Genomic DNA, 17,144 nt, shown 5'->3' on the forward strand with positions numbered 1-17,144 from the left:
GCCTTCCTTATGCTCGCTGCACTGTAGCACACACCTCTTGTTTAAATATCGCCACTATGTTTTCTGCCCTCCCCATCTCTGCTTTTAAGTCTTTATTCTCTTTTTTCTTTGGCTATGTTCATCCTGTTCCCCGTTTCTCTCTCCACCCCCCCCCCCACTCCACTTTCGCAGCCTCGACAGCTTTGCTCTGTTTCCATTCTTAGTTTCTTCAGAGTACCTCAGGATAACAGAATGGGATGAGAATGAATGAAGGGAAAAGACAGCCCTTTTGAGCACTTTTCTGATGAGTTGTAGGCTGAGCAAAAGAGGCTGTAAGGAAACGCTATGTAATGTGTGACCTGGAGAACATTAGGGGAAATAGCTTGCCTTTTTCTGAATGAAGCAGAGAAGAGGATCCCACTTGCCCTATCTCTTTTAGATTATCTTGTGACATGCCCTATTATTTTATTATCTTAATACGCTATATATTTCTGAGCAGCAGAAAAAGAGAAGCACTGAAAGACCCAAGTAGAACCTATTTGTGTTCTGTTCTCATGTTCTTTGCGGAAGTTGCCAACAAATACACTGAGAATTAAGCACTGCCAAAACTATGTGCTGCTGCCAAACCTAGACATCCTTTCTAAATTTCACCAAACTTAATGCAAATCCATGGTGATTTCTATAGCAAATTTTGCCTGAATTAAAAAGTTGAGAAAAAGATTAGTGAGGTCCACTCTCAACTAGCAACTTTTTTATTCCGAACTCCAGCTTAACTTCTTTCAGAAGTGGCTTCTGATATCCTAGAAGGGTTTTTTCCACTTCTGTAGCACTCATTCAACATATAAGAACACATGAGAGAGAAATATATGGTTATGGGCCAGATCCTCACTTAATGGATTTTCACTAAATTCTGTAGCTGTATATTTATCTACAGACATTTAGGCCCTTATCTTATATTCTAAAAAATCCTTACTATATGATTCAAGCTTTATTCTGGAGCTGAGGTCTTAGGCATTTTTGCTGTTTTTTATGTTGCTTGAAACTAAGTTTTTTTACATTCATTTATAAAGCCATTATGCCTCAATCACCTTATACATTCTTCAGTTTCTCATAGGACATTCAAATATCTCTTACCTTTTCCTTGTAAATGTAGAATGAAATATGTATATCTCTGTAAGGCAGCTAGAGAAGCTGATGAAAGAAAAATAACAAAATACATTTTTTAATTGGAAAAGCCTGAAGAAACCAGATAAGTTTTATGAAGTTCTATTGTCCTTTTCTAACTCCTCACCTTGGGCAATGGATGTTCTCTGACAGTGAAAGGAGAGAAAATAATTTTCCTTTCTGTATCTTTCTTAGATCCCTGTGGATCACACCTTCTTGGTTTTGTCATGGCTGTGCTTAATAAATACTTAAAATCTAATGTCCATTTGCAATACAATAATGGTGTGTCAGTTTGCATTGCTTTTAAGACAAACTACAGGTTGTATTTGAATTTTCCACAGAAAACTTTAAAAGTTTTAAGAGAGAACATAAAACTTAGATTTAATTTTTTTAAAAAAAACGTTTCTGGCTCTTAAGCCTCTTCAGAGATCTTTCTCATAGAATTTTAAGAACTTTTTCAGATTCTTCAGTTGATGTGGACTATACAGCTTTATACTGCATTTCCCATGTGTACACTCATTCATTCATGGAAATCTGTGTTGTGGGATGAAGCCTTGCCCCAAACTGGCTAGTCCCTTATTACATCAGCTTATGAGTGTTTTTTCCTGTGTGAGACATACCTTTATCTAATGGAAAGTCCTATTTGCCTAGTATGACACAAGGCCTTGTTATATTCATCTAAAGCTGTAATTCTACTGAACTCCGCTGAAGTTACTTCCAAGCAAACTTACACAGAACTAGGCTGCCCATTCTTCATTCTCTGGAAGACCACACCTTGGAAAAAACAATCATGAACTAACCAGTGATCCTCAAAAATTCTGTATCAAGTACGTGGAGGAAAAGATGAATGAGTTTGCACACCTCTGCATTTACATCTCTAAACCAACTCTTTGTCAATTCACTATTGCTTTTGATCTCACTTTATTTTGTATTCAATGGCATCAGTCCAACAATTCTTATATAACAGTTTTTATATACCAATCAAGTAAGATGTAACTGGAGATTCTGTCTGGAAATGTTAAATTAGGAAAAGCTACAAAGACTAATTTATTCAGAATAATTCAATATTGGGCATGGTGTTCTGCAAGCTAATCTTTCCTGTTATCTTTGGAATTTTTTGATATTAAAAATATTACAAGGAAAGGTAGATGCATGGGAGGACTTGATTGTACACCATTCATTGTCAGATTATGTTTGCACTTATTGAATAATTAAGAAATAATTAAATTAAAAATAATGTAAAAATATTTATCATACTAAAATGGACAGAGTTGCCAGCCTGCAGGTGGAGCCTGGAGATCTCCCACTTTTTCAACTGATCTCCAGCTGACAAAGATCAGCTCCCCTGAAGAAAATGGCTGCTTTGAAGGGTGGACTCTATGGCATTGGACCATGCTGAGGTCCCTCCCCAAACTAGGGTTGCCAGTCTCCAGGTGGGGCCTGGGGATCTGCTTTTGCAACTGTTCTCCAGCTGGCAGAGATCAGCTCCTAGGGAGAAGATGGCTGCTTTGACATTGTACCTTTGGCATTATACTATGCTGAGGCCCCTCCACTCCCCAAAACCCATCTCCACCCCCAAAGTCTTCAGGTATTTTCCAATGCAGACCTGGCAACCCTACCCCAAACCCTTCCCTCTCCCAGATCTGCCCTCAAAGTCTCCAGGTATTTTCCAACTGAAACCTGGCAGCCCTATGTGTAGTGTGTGAATTTAGCTGAAGTTTGTAGATTTACAATTAACATTTTAGAACAGATTTTTGTGTGCTTACTGCTTTGGGGTGTTGTTTTATTATTTTTGTAAACTGCAGTGGTGCCAACTCTGGGCTGGGAAATTTCTGGAGTTTTGGAAGGTGTAGCCTAGAGATGGTGGGGTTGGGTGGGGGAAGGGCGGTTTCTCAGCAAGGTATAATGCCATCTACCCTCCAAAGCACCCATTTTCTGCAGAGGAATTGAAATCTGAAATCTGGAGATAAATTGGAATTCCAGGAGAGCTCCAGGCTTCACCTGGGGATTGGCAACCTTAGTGAACTGCCTTGAACAATAGAAGAAATGGAAAGTAAATACTTTAAAAAAATAAGAGAGAAACCTCAAAACATAATGGGTATCCAAACTGCGATTGGATACCACCTTTGCATACATGGAAATATTGTTGACAAAGGACCAAATCTTGCAATCCATTTTCATTTGGAATGGCTATTGGCTTCAAGAAGAAGCCAATTCGTGCTTCCAGGCTGAATTTGCTGTTCATTCCAAGTTTCTGACACGTTTAATGTGAGAATCAGTTATTTTTGAAACAGGAAAGAATGGAAAGAATATGAAAAATCTTCCTGCAAAGGAATCCTTAGAGCACCATAAGACTCCTTTCTGAAGACGAGCATGGTGGGGAAGGGAAGATGAATCATGAGCCACATTCTTATGGCAAGTTGGGTATAATGACCAAAATTTTGGAGCTAATGAAAAACATATGACCAGATAAGTTGCCTTGTTTTTGAGGTTTAATATGCATATAACAAGCATGTCGGGGCGCCACATGCCTTAGACTGGAGAACTGAGTGTCTTTGTAATATTTGAAATGATCAGTTGAGGGAATAGATAATTTCTTTGCACCTAATATTTTTTTCTCGAGACTTATTAGTGAGTAGGATCCGGAAACTGGCAGTTTCCACTGTTTCTTTCTTCCTGCTGCAGACCTTCCTCATTCCTTGGGGTCTTCCATCCTTCCAGAATAGCATTTTGTGGAGATCAGAAGAATTCTGTAGGAGGCAGCAAAGTTTCATTCCACTGATGGAAAAAATTAGTTTGGATCTAATTCCATATCTAGAATTTTCGAATGAACGAAGGGAAACTTCTCAGTATAGCATTTCCCTTTGGAAAAGCATACGGGTTTTCAGTTTACACTTTTCTCATAACCAAAGGTAATGATGATCAGGTTTTTTTAGCTTCAGAGAATCATTTCCCCATTAAATTCTTGGCTGAGGATTGACTACATATCTGTCACTGAATCTCTCGGTGTTGCAGAGGATTCTGGGAAGTATTCCAGTGCACAGATCATTGGCTATGATGGTTGGTCTTTGCTGTGTGCACTAAGAGTGCATGCTAGAATATATTCAATTATCCACTGCAGCTTTCCTTATAGGGGTAGTAGCAGTGGTGAGTAAGTTATCTGTCAGGGAAATGTGTCTTCTGTTACTCATCTGCTCATTGATGTTCCCATGATAAACCTCCAAGCAACCCCCAAAGTATCAGCTCTAGAGTTCAGTACAATAATGTATCCTTGGAGAATGTTATTGGTTCAGTTTCAGCAGCAAGTAGACACTTATTAGTATGTCTTATTGATACTTACGTAGTATGTCTTATTAGTCTGAATTGTAAAATTATATCCATAGGCTGCTTCCCAACACATGATGGGGACTCAAAATATTTCTTCCCTTCATCTTCAGGTCCTCTGATATCAGCACAGAAACAGATGCATTTAAACAGATGCATAGAGTTCAATGAGCAAAGACTCAGGCTCTGTAGCCAGGTCTCCAGTTCTGTGCCACCTGGGACCAATGCATGTGGAATGGCGTACATTCTGTTCCAACGTTATGCCCCTGCATGAGTAGCCAGGGAAACTGGAAGTAGAAAGTGTAGCTTCAGATTCAGTCCCACCACATGATAGAGACATAGTAGAGAACTCCCTACCCCACCCCCCACCAGTAAGATGGCAGGGGGAATTCCCCTATTGTTGCCCAATAACTCTTTCCCTGCAAAAAATAGGGAAAAAAATGGAAATTTGGGGAAGCAATGAAAAAGATTTTATTGAAATATTTGCTTTTTGAGAATCAGTGAAAAGCTCCTTAAGGGAAGGTTTTACTCACTCAAAATTGTAATATGATGGGGGGTCATAATGACAGGTCCTGTGTATACTATACACTATATGATATGTTTTCAAGGATATGTTTATTGATAAAATATGACTAATTTTTTCTACAATTTCCTAGACTATGTATGATGATAATGCTATTGAATGTTTTAATGAGCCTGCCTAGGCGGGGAGGGCGGGGTATAAATAAAGTTTATTATTATTATTATTATTATTAATGTTATAACTAAATGATGTTATAACTAAAAATGCTTCTAGTCCTATTGCAATTGTATGAGACTGTTTCTGTCCAGATAATACACTTCCATTGGGTTACCACAAAATGTTCCGGATTTATTTCTTCCTACCTCTCAGATGACAAAAAAGTAGGATTCAAGTGCTAAGGTAGTATAGTGCAGCACTGAGCAACTCTATCTCGCCCCCTCCTTTTTCCTGTAATACTGAATACATTGTCGGTTTCCCTTGTAGAAAACTAAGACCTAAGGACACTCTCTTGGAAGTAAGCCTCACTAAATATGGGACTTACTTCTGAGTTGACTTTCTTAGCATTGGTACCTAAAGCATGTACGGAGCAATTCTATGCAAAACTACTTAACTCTAAACTCTCTGGAATTAATATGCTTGGATTGCAGTAACTCTCGCATTGATTGGATTGCACTGTTATAGTTGAAAATTTGATAAACACATCAAATAATGTAAGTTATAAATTATTTGTTTTTTTACTGTTAAATCAGTAAAAGAAGCTTAGGATTGATCAGAAAGTAAGCATTGCATATATTTCAGTCCACCTCCACCCCCCAGACATACATTTCAATTCTTCTCCCACAGGGTTTCAGAGTTTCCAGAAAATTTACACCTCTAGCCCTAGTCAAAAACTGCATCTGTTCATATTAAAAATAGTTAGGAGATTTTAGGGTCCTTCTGTAATTTACCCTTTCCCCTCATATATAATTCATTATCTTGAATCCTTATTATTTGCATACATTTTGTTTTAATTTCTGAACCTGGGGTAGTTGTAATATACAAAAGAAGTTCATGGTTTGCAAGACAGCTTTTAAAAGATGACTTGGGTTACTGGAGGAGTTGCTGTCATCCTTGTTTTTTACTGCAGTGTGTATGCTGGTTTTCACAAGTCATCCAGAGTTACTTGTTAGAGAAACATCTTCTGTTAGTAGTGGTAGTAGTCGTCGTTGTTCAGTCACACAGTCAAGTCCGACTTTTTGCGATCCCATGGACAAAGTCACGCCAGGCCCTCCTGTCTTCCACCATCCTCCGAAGTCTGCTCAAATTTGTATTTGTTACATCAGTAACGCTGTCCAGCTATCTCATCTTTTGCCGTCCCCTTCTTCTTTTGCCCTCTGTCTTTCCCAGCATCAGGATCTTCTCCAGTGAGTGCTCCCTTCTCATTTGGTGGCCAAAGTATTTGAGCTTCAGCTTCAGCATCTGACCTTCCAGGGAACAGTCTGGGTTGATTTCCCTTAGGACTGACTGATTTGATCTTCTTGCAGTCCAAGGGACTCTCAAGAATCTTCTCCAGCACCACAGCTCAAAAGCATCTATTCTTCTGTGCTCGGCCTTCCTTATGGTCCAGCTCTCACAGCCATACATTACTACTGGGAATACCATCGCTTTGACTATACGGACTTTTTGTTGGCAGGGTGATGTCTCTACTTTTTATTATACTGCCCAGGTTCACCATAGCTGTCCTCCCAAGGAGCAAACATCTTTTAATTTCATGGCTACAGACACCGTCTGCAGTGATCTTGGATCCCAGAAATGTGAAGTCTGTCACTACTTCCATGTCTTCCCCTTCTATTTGCCAAGGTGTGATGGGTCCGGATGCCATGATCTTAGTTTTTTTGATGTTGAGTTTCAAGCCTACTTTTGTGCTCTCCTCTTTCACCCTCAACAAGAGGTTCTTTAGGTCTTCCTCACTTTCTGCCATTAGAGTGGTGTCATCTGCATATCTGAGGTTGTTGATGTTTTTCCCAGCAATCTTAATTCCAGCTTCTGCTTCATCCAGTAGTAGTAGTAGTTTACTGTAATTATCACTACAGTGCAATCCTAAGCAGAGTTGCATTCCAAGTCTATTGACTACATGAATATCTGTTTAGAATTGTACTTTGAGAGAATAGATGGCAGATCTTATTGCAACCATGAACAGAGTTCAAGCATGGGCTCCTGTCTGTAATATGGAGAAAACATGCATGAAGCTACACATTACATCTGCCTTGTGAGCCCATGGGGACCTGCCAGCAAATGACAGCAGTAAGCTCCTATGGGAACTCAATTGAGAAGCAGTGCAAGGGCCCAATTCTGGTGAGGCCCACCGCCTTCTCCCTTCCCCATACACACACACACACAAACACAGTGAGGGCTGAGTGTGTTCAGTCTTCAAACAGATAATACTGTAATACCAAGTTCACAGTATTAAGGAGAATAGTGTAATAATCTCAGTTTGCAAAGGGATAAAGAATGATTCTCCATCTTTTTGCAACTTCTTGTTATTGAGGGTTCTGCCTGAAATATAGTGGGTTAGAACCAACCAACTTTTAAACTCAGTTTTGGGCCACAGCTCCCACCTATGTGACTTTTGTTCATGCAGGTCTCATGACCTCCAGCATAGCCTTTTGTGTGGTCAAAGGAGAACCCCTCCTCCATTTTCCATCAATGGAAAAGCTGGCTAGATCCAACTCACTCTGTTTTCTTGACCAGGGTTGGCCAAACTTGCTTAATGTAAGAGCCACATAGAATAAGCATCAGATGATTGAGAAACACAAGACATGAATGTCAGATCTTTGAGAGCCACAGGACAAGGAAGGAAGGAAGGCAAATTGAGGGGAGGGAGAGGTGGAAAGAAAGCAATTTTAACTTTAAACACATTCTCCAAGCTGCAAGCTGGCTTGGCATGGAAAAGTGATTTAAAGAGACAAATGCCTTCTCTAAGCCAGCTGATGGGGTGGGGTGGAGAGTTTTGAGAGCCACACAATATGTGTAAAAGAGCCACCTGTGGCTCCTAAGCCACAGTTTGGCCACCCCTGATATATACTGACTCTCGCTCTCATATTAGACTGTAGTCAAAGGGAATGTCCCATTGCATCTTACTTCACATTTCCTTCTCCTTCTTGAACATGTGAGAATCAAGCTGGCATTCTGACTTGCAGACAAATATTTGTGCTTTTAACAACTTTTGCACCAGTATTTCCACATTCAAGGGAGGCATCAGTGTTACAAACAAACTGGGGGAAACAACTTAGAACACTGAACAATTGAGGTGCACCAAAAGTTTCACTTTGCTCAGTTAATTAGCCCTTTGGTAGCTCTTTTTGAAACATTCCCTGCTCTAGATTGGCCAGTTTGTGGGATGGATGAACCTGTCTCATACCAGGGGAATAGCTAAATGACTTGAAATGTCATTTTTAAATGATTCTCTGATTCTGAGGCAACAAAATAGAAGAGTGTTATTATTTACCTCAGAGCATGCTCTTTATTCCCTCAGGGAGTTGGAATACAGCTTTTCCAAATGCCTAGTGAGTGCTAAATCTGATGACTCATTTTTTTTAACATGTTCGCTTCTTTCTCTCTTCAGATTTTTTTTCTCCCTCCACCCCCGTCCCTCACTCATCATCTTTCCCTCATGGAATTCATTGTCTTCTTCTCCTGTACCTACAGCAGCACCTGCTGGCAGTGAGCCGGAAAGACCCACTGAAACAAGCCTCCACGCCAGCTGCCATTAAGCTCTGCCAAGCCATCCTAATGAGCTGCCTCTATTTTTACCTCTTCCCGCCAGAAGAGGCAACTGCTCCTGTGACTGATGATGGTGGATATTTGTTTCGGAGCTTGGGAATCTAGAAATCATTGTTGTTTTAGTATAGTTGAGATTTCTAATTCAATCATCATTGTCCAAGCAATGAAACCACGTAAATTATCTGGATGTGCCAAAAAATGTCATTTTTCAAGCCTGTTCCTGTACTTTATTAAGTTTCCGCAAAACAGAAATGTTGATATGCCGACAAATTATAGTCCTTTTGCTGATAGTCAATTCTAACCCTCTAAGTTAACATCAAAGTGATCCATTGTTGTTACACTAATCACCCAGCAGGGGTTGTATGATTTTCTGACTTTTCTGAAACCCTGAACTGAAAAAGATAAAGGCATATATGTGGGTCTCTCTGTGCCTCTCTCTTTCTGTGTGGGTGTGTATTTGTGTGTGTGTGAGTTATCAGCTTTGAAAAGTGATCACTAGAAAGTAGGAATCACTATGCAAATCAGCTAAGGCCTTGTGCCATTTTTAAAACTGTAATTGCAACAAAAAAAAAGATATGCCCAAAATTTAAATATCTGAAGTTTGGTATGCAAATTGACCAATCAGAGTTCATCTTGCTGAACCTGTGGCAAGTGATGCTTACTGGTTGATTTAGGTTTTTCAGAGGTAATTAGCAAGCTATTTTAAAAAATAAAGTTCAATTAGGGATAAGGCCTCAGTTCAGACCATGGCATAAAGATTCCATTTCCTCTCCTGTCCTTTAGTACATAAGGAATAAAGAAACATAAAAAGGGGAGCAAGATGACTACCAATTTATTCATTGTGCACCAACAGCTTTTCTTTGTATACAATCTCCTTTGGCCACAAACCTGGCATCCCAGTTTAGCATGCATGCTGCAGGGGGCATATCATTTTACTTTTAAAGCACTTTGTGCATACGTGGTGCTACAGAAATAACAAAACACCATTTTGATTGTATTGGTACTATTAACTGATGTTTTTCTAGATTTCTCCCCATCCTTCTTCAAAAGATATTAGGGCAGCATTCATAGAGTTTCACATACTGTATCTTCACATAACTGTGTAAATTAGGGTGAGAGAGAGAGAGCAACTTGCCTGGGATAACTCATTGAGTTTCAAGGCAGAATGGGGATTTAAACCTAGGCCTTTGGAATTCAAGTCTGATACTGTATTCAGTATACCACACTGGGACCTTTTCCACATGCTTGACTTACTCCTAATTCTCTTGGCAGCCAATCTTCAAGCACTGGGCTCAGTTTGGGCAGGGTTCTTCTGCACACCTGCCCTCCCTGTGCATTTTCACAGTTGTGAAGTCTGTTTATTTTCTTCTGCATGTGTGTTAAATAATAAGGAATATTCAGGAGAGGGTGCTGTTGTCATCAGTGGCATTACAGCATCCCCTTATTTTTTAGAGTCTCTTTTTAATGAAGTCTTAATCATCTCCCCTCATGAAGATATGTCTTTTCCCTTATATCTCTGAAACTCACTTTTTAAAAAACAAAAGTTGGGAATTCAGATAATCTGCTTGGACTATCATTATAACACTACACTGATATATCAGTATCATAGGACCTTTAAAAATAAGAACTGAACCCACTCATCTTTGATGACAGTGTTTGTCTAATCATTTGAAAAGTGGGCTGGAGGTGAGACAAATGTGAGGGGGGGAAGACAAAGGAAACGGACAGAAATGAGGAAAAAGCAAACTAAAAATCAGCTTCCAGAAAAAAGATTAGGATAAAAGTGGTTTCAGAAGGACAAAAACAAAAAAATCCTGGGGAGTAACAAAATGGAGCAAAATCTAAAGGCAAAAAAATGTCCATGGAAATCAAGGGATAACACGAAGCCGCATGTGTCCAAAATGAATGGAAAAAATCTGTCCGGAAAAGCCTTGAAACTCGCTGACAGTGCATCCGGAAGTGCATTTTCTGTGTCCTAGTAATCAAAAACAGTTTATCACTAAAAAGAAAAGGTAGGAGATAGGAATGTTAAAGCAGGTGGAAGACAGCATTTGATTTAGGTAGAATGACACCAATGCATTTTATAGCCAGTACTTAAAACATCGTGAGGGTGAGGTTTGAAATTATTTATAAAAGGTTTGGTGGGAATTTTTTAGTTTATAAAGCATGAGTTTTGTGTGAATCATGTGTTGCATGTAAAGAACTTAAGGTGTTTACATTAACTGTTTTATTCTCATAAAAGGAAAATAAATTACAGCACTCTGCTTGCTCTATTCCCTTGAAAACCCATCAGAGAACGGAAAATGATCAAATTAACATTTGCTTCAGAAATGCCCAGAGACCATGACTAATGGTCACATTGAATCAGTGACATTTTCCTGCTTCCTGGGAGAGTGTCATCTTGCAGATACTGTTGGAACTTTAGTGGAAAGTTTACTCTTTTTCTAAAGATTATGGGTTTTTAATTAAATATATTCAGGGATAATTCTAAAAACCCTTTGGCAACAGGCATGATGAAAAAGTATATTCTTTGGTAGGGAAAGGAGTTTGCTAGCACACATAGAACGTCTACCCGTGGCCATTCATCCAGCAGTTTCATATTAACTTCAGTGGAGGAAACACCCTTGTTTTGTGTTTGAGGTTAGAGTACTTCAATTAAAATGAAGAGAGTCCATCTCCTCCTCCTTTTTTTTTTTGTTACACTGCTTCTGTAAATTGATGATTCTGTATAAATTAATACTGATGTGCCAAATAGACAATTAATACAATTTTAGAGACACATGTACTGAATTCAGTTGACATGTTTTACTTATTTATATTAAATGGGTTTCTCACTTTTCCTCTGAACCTGGAGGTGGGCAAATTTTATCTTCTATCTAAAAAGCATGCTGATGTTCAGCTCAGCCTCTGTTGAGTAGGATAGCATGAAAGCACAAAACTTTCTAAGCTATTTTAGAGGAAGACTAGGGAGTGAGTGATAAACAGGCTCTGCCTAGAGTCTGAGTTGGACATTTCCAGTAGAGTACATTATCAGATTAAGACAGTCAGCAATAGTTCTGCATCCACCTTCTGGTTCTGCAAACATGTGAAACAAATTCTACCTCAAGCTATTCACTTTAAAAGTGTGCTGAAGAACTTTGATAGTTGACTTCCTAGGCCAACTATCAATGCCCAGCCCTTGACTCACACCTGTTTCCCAAGGCCTTCCCTCCACCCCCTTATAATTCTGATCTGGGTTCTTATAATCCTTGATAGGAGTCCTGCCTTGCGGCTGCTCTCTCTAGAACACTAGAGCTTGCTGAGCAAGCTTTTCTGAGGATCCAGCCCTGTTTTATCTATTGTCTTTCTAACTCCCCTTTTTTTCTTCTTCCTCGCAGCATCTCCTGTGCCAGTTTGAATTTTCAGAACCTCTGTCTTCTGATGCATTGCTTGTAAGGGAGTTCAGTTCCTGTACATCATAGAAAGATGTTACTTTCTTTTCAGGCTCCTCATCCAAGAGTTGAAAAGCTTTGCTCTATTCCAGTCTATCCCATTTTCATAGAATTCTATCTTCTTTGAAGCTTGTAACAGTTGGAAGGCCAGAATTTGACAGGAAACCAGATTTATGCTTAGTGATTTCAGAGAGAATGATCAAAATTCCTCAGTCTTGGCTTTTGCTCCCACTTACACCCTTTGAATCACATCAGATTCTGCATAAGTATATTTTTGAGGCATTAATTCCATGAAAATGAGTTGATCCTAGAAATCCATTATGCAATAAAGAGATAGGGGCCAGAGCAAAAGAAATCAATTAGTTCTTTTGGATTCCAGTGGCCAGTACAGAGTGAATCCATAGTGACTTCACCAGTCAGTGGATTTACAGAATACAGTAACACAGATTAGCATCTGGCTCTGGAATTCTCATTTTGGTCCAAACAGGCCAATTTTACTGAACATACACAATGGAATTTGCAAGGAATGCTAAGAGGATTTCTAGGAGAGGGAAATGTTAGTTAAAATGTATTTCTGTGCTGTGGGTCCCTACAGCCCCATTAACAGCAACTAGAGAGAACTTGTGAGCTGCAGATCTGAATGCAGGACCAAATTCCTCTAGAGTTCAGGAATGTTTCAACCCAGGTGTTTTGCACTGCCCATTATAGATACAGGGGACAGCTGCAACGCTCAGTTCCAGATCTGCACATGAACTTTCCCAAAGTCCAAAGATGTTTGACTATGGGATTTGGCATGGGTCCACCTGTGCTACAATTTTCTGACGGAACTCCATATATTGTGGGTGTCATTTTACTTCTGCGTCTCATTGCTTGTGAAAATGGTGGCAGCATTTCAGTCACATTCTATCAGGGGTAGGGAACGTTGGCTCTCCAGATGTTTTTTGCCTACAGCTTCCCTCAGCCCCAACCATTGGCCATGCTGGCTGGGGCTGATGGGAGTTGTAGGCAAAAAACATCTGGAGAGCCAACGTTCCCTACCTCTGTCAGCTAAAGAACTTGCTCCAAACTCAGTGAAATCTGTGGCAGTGAATAAAACAGACTCCTTTGGCTTCAGTGCAGAGCTTCAGTTTAGGTGCATATAAATGGATTGATTTGGTTGGTTGGTTGTTTCTAGCACATGTATTAAAATTAGAACAATTCACCATAATGTGCAAGTGTACACTTGTGGGGGAGGGGGTTGTTTGTTCGTTTGCAAGTACCAATATACCTGTGTCCAACCGGGATACATTCAGGGCTTAAATAAATGTCAGAGTTGTCAAGTTTCCCTAAATAAATAGAGGGTGGCATCATCCCTTGCATACCATATCAGTTCCTCTTCAATAACTTTTGTGCTCCAAGCATGAACTTACCACCAACAGTTATTTTCTTTATTCATTGTCTGCTTATTGGTGTTATGCCCTCACGATGACTCCTGGGGTTGGCTGACTAAGAGGGGTGATATAAGGTAGCTCAGAATAACGTTTTTGTGTGCAAATAGGACTCATCAGTGTGTCCATGCACACATCTTTTAATTGCTCCTTTGAAATTGCCCATGCAGGGACAGTGACCAAGAATCCAGGAAGTACAGTATCTCTTGCAGGGAATAAAATTAACAAAGCCATGTTCAGAGGTTCTTTATGAAGCAGGTTTTCCTTGATTCATTTCCTTTTTGATGCTGTGGAATATACCTTTTTTGCAGTTGGTGACACACTCAGCGGCCTCGGAAATTAATGTTTTCCACCAGTTCACCAAAAATACGAGTTAAGTAGGCAGCCAGTTAGTTTTCCTTCCCTCTTTTAGAGAAACTAAGAGGTTAACTTTTTCACTCTGCTGATTCACTCTCCTGGGATCCTAGGCAAAGTTCGCCAAGTTTGGCTTCATAATCTGGATACCTGGGGTTGCAAGCTAAACAAGTGATTCAGTTTGCAAAACGACCACCAATAAATTTTCATGGATGTATCATTTGAGTGGCTCTTGACCTTAGTTGGATCTGAACTGCTGATCTGGATGTGGCAAAGTTTCCTAGTCCAGCACCTCATTACTAATCCCCTCAGTCAGCCAGTCATTCTTGGTTAATGCTTTGAAGTATAAAAATGCTTTGTAAGTGCTGAGTATTAATATTGTTATTATTGGTTTCCTTTGATCGTTCACAATTGGAAACATTTCCTCAGCCATTAAGTTCTTACATCAAGTTCTGGTTAAGATGAAAAGTTAAGAAAACATTTTTTTTCTTGTATTTGAAATTATTTTCTCAAGTGGCTTATCCTCCAGGGCAGACTTGTAATGTTCAGATACAGAGACAGCAACTTGTGGGTGGGAAGTGGCCAGCATTAGTTGTGGATATTCAGAATGGTAGTTGGAACTGCAGGAAGTAAGCTGAAAAAAATGGTATGGCGAGATGGGAAGGTTCTTCTCTTTCTGTTGCCCACCAGCCTACTGAAGGCTGGCAAAGGGAAAAAGTTTTTTAAAGCAGTCATACCAATAATATGAGCATGTAAACTGCCCTGAGCCCGCTTCGGCGGGAAGGGCGGGATATAAATAGAACTAAATAAATAAATAGTGTGACACCACTTCCAGCAAATACCTGGAAGTGACAGAACATCATTAACACAGAGCTCTAGAATTTAAACAAAATTCTATAGCATCCCATGAGCAATCTGAATCATTGTGTGAATCGTATCTTAATTACAGAGGACCCTATTGACATCAAGCAAACAGCATGGTATTCAACAATGGCACAACGTCATCCCCCCCCCATCCCTACCTCTTCCTCTCCTGATGGCTGGCAGCCTTATACAGTACTATGGCCAGAGTGTAAGTCATAAATCACAAACACAGCCCTCCCCAGGGCTTTTTTTGTAGTAGGAAGTCCTTTGCATATTAGGCCACACATCCCTAATGTAGCCAATCCTCCAAGAGCTTACTGAGCTCCTAGTACAGGGCCTACTGTAAGCTCCAGGAGGATTGGATACATCAGGGAGGTGTGGCCTAATATGCAAAGGAGTTCCTGCTACAAAAAAGCCCGGACCCTCCCCATCTACAATATGGTAACAGTCACTTATTGTTGATTTATTTAGATAAATATGCCACAATCCCAGAAATCTTCCCAAGGCAGCCCTTAAAATAAAATAATTATAAAAACAGTATGAAACTCATTTAAATTAAGGAACCATAAAACTTGGTTATTAAATACATAGCTATAAAAAAAGTAACAATAATGGCCTGGCTAGTGAATATTTAGAAATGACTTAGCTGAACAGATGCAGCTCTTTCTTCATGCCTTGGCCTTTTGTGGTAAGGCTGATATGTACAAGAAACAGGGGCTAGTCTGTAGCGGTGCTCGTTCAGGGATCTTTTTCCGGACCTGTTCTCAGGTGACTTTTAGAAACATACCACAGGCTCTTCTATTCCACAGAACTTTGGGGGTGAATGTTCATCATTGATGTTCTGTACAGTCTTACTGCACATAAGCAGGCCTACTTATTGGTAGGTTTTTACAGCTAAGAGCCTCCAGGGGGCACTGTGTGCTGAAGCTAAGACCTTTTTTCCCACCAGGGCTGGCTCTAGACTGTCTGGTGCTCTAGGCGAGGCTAACTTCTGGCATGCCATCCCCTGCACTGATAACGTTACCAAGTCACATGGGGTGCTCAATTCGGTGCCCCCAGAAGGCCGGTGCCCTAGGCAGTCACCTTGTTAGTGGCAGGGCTGGCCCTGGTTCCCACCCAGGGACCATGAGCTTCTGTGCAGCAGTACCCCTGCCCTCTTTTGCTACTGAAGGAATAGATCAGTCTAGGGTTGCCAAGTCCAATTCAAGAAATATCTGGGGACTTTGGGGGTGGAGCCAGGAGACTTTGGGGGTGGAGCCAGGAGACATTGGGGCGGAGCCAGGAACAAGAGTGTGACAAGCATAATTGAACTCCAAGAGAGTTCTGGCCATCACATTTAAAGGGACAGCAAACCTTTTTAAATGTCTTCCTTCCATAGGAAATAATGAAGGATAAGGGCACCTTCTTTTGGGGCTCATAGAATTGGACCCCCTGGTCCAATCATTTTGAAATTTGGGGGATACTTTGGGAAGAGGCACTAGATACTATATTGAAAATTTGGTGCCTCTACCTCAAAAAACAGCTCCCCCAGAGCCCCCGAAACCTCCAGATCAATTCCCCATTATACCCTATGAGAAGACGTTTCCCTCTCCACCCCCCTCCACCCCCACCTCCCGTTTCTGGCAAATCTGATGCAGGGGACTCTGTACTCACGAGTTGCTGCCAGCTTCTCACAGCAGCACAGGCACACCAGCTGGGCACTTTATGGCATGGAATAGGAAGCCGGCAGAACTCACTCACCTCCGGAGGTGCAAAGGCACATGGTCCTTTGGGGGCGTGGCTGGGCTCCCCTCCCTTCACTGGCCAGCTGACTGAGAGCGGGAAGCAGCCTGAGAAAACGGAAGAGCTCTGGCTGCTGCGATTGGGGCTGGGTGGGAAGGGCTGCCGTTCTCCCCCTCCCCTCCCCCCGCTTTCCCTTTTATGGCCAGCGGGGGGAGGAGGCTCCAAATCGGGGGTCTCCAGGCCTAGCAGGGGATTTGGGAACCCTAGATCAGTCTATTAGGAGTCTTTTAGCTTCAAAGTGATGAAGAATTGAATTGCGTTCTTCAAACTGCATCTGAGTAGTGATATGGCACAGAAAGCATTTAAGAAATGCATTCACTGTAGTACAAAGATAACCCAAACAGACAAACATGATCGTCTTCTGATTTAAAGGCAGCTTTGTGGGAAAAGTCACTTAGAGCCTCAGACCCTATTCCCATCCAAAATGGCTCCAGAAAAGCCATCTGCAACCACATCATTGGATTCGACTCGATCAGCTCCACTCCCCAGTTCAAGATTTCAGTGAATCCGCTCAGGCTCGCACTCTCCACATAC

Source organism: Heteronotia binoei, chromosome 10 (genome assembly GCF_032191835.1).
Source record: "Heteronotia binoei isolate CCM8104 ecotype False Entrance Well chromosome 10, APGP_CSIRO_Hbin_v1, whole genome shotgun sequence".
NCBI classification, from domain to species: Eukaryota; Metazoa; Chordata; class Lepidosauria; order Squamata; family Gekkonidae; genus Heteronotia; species Heteronotia binoei.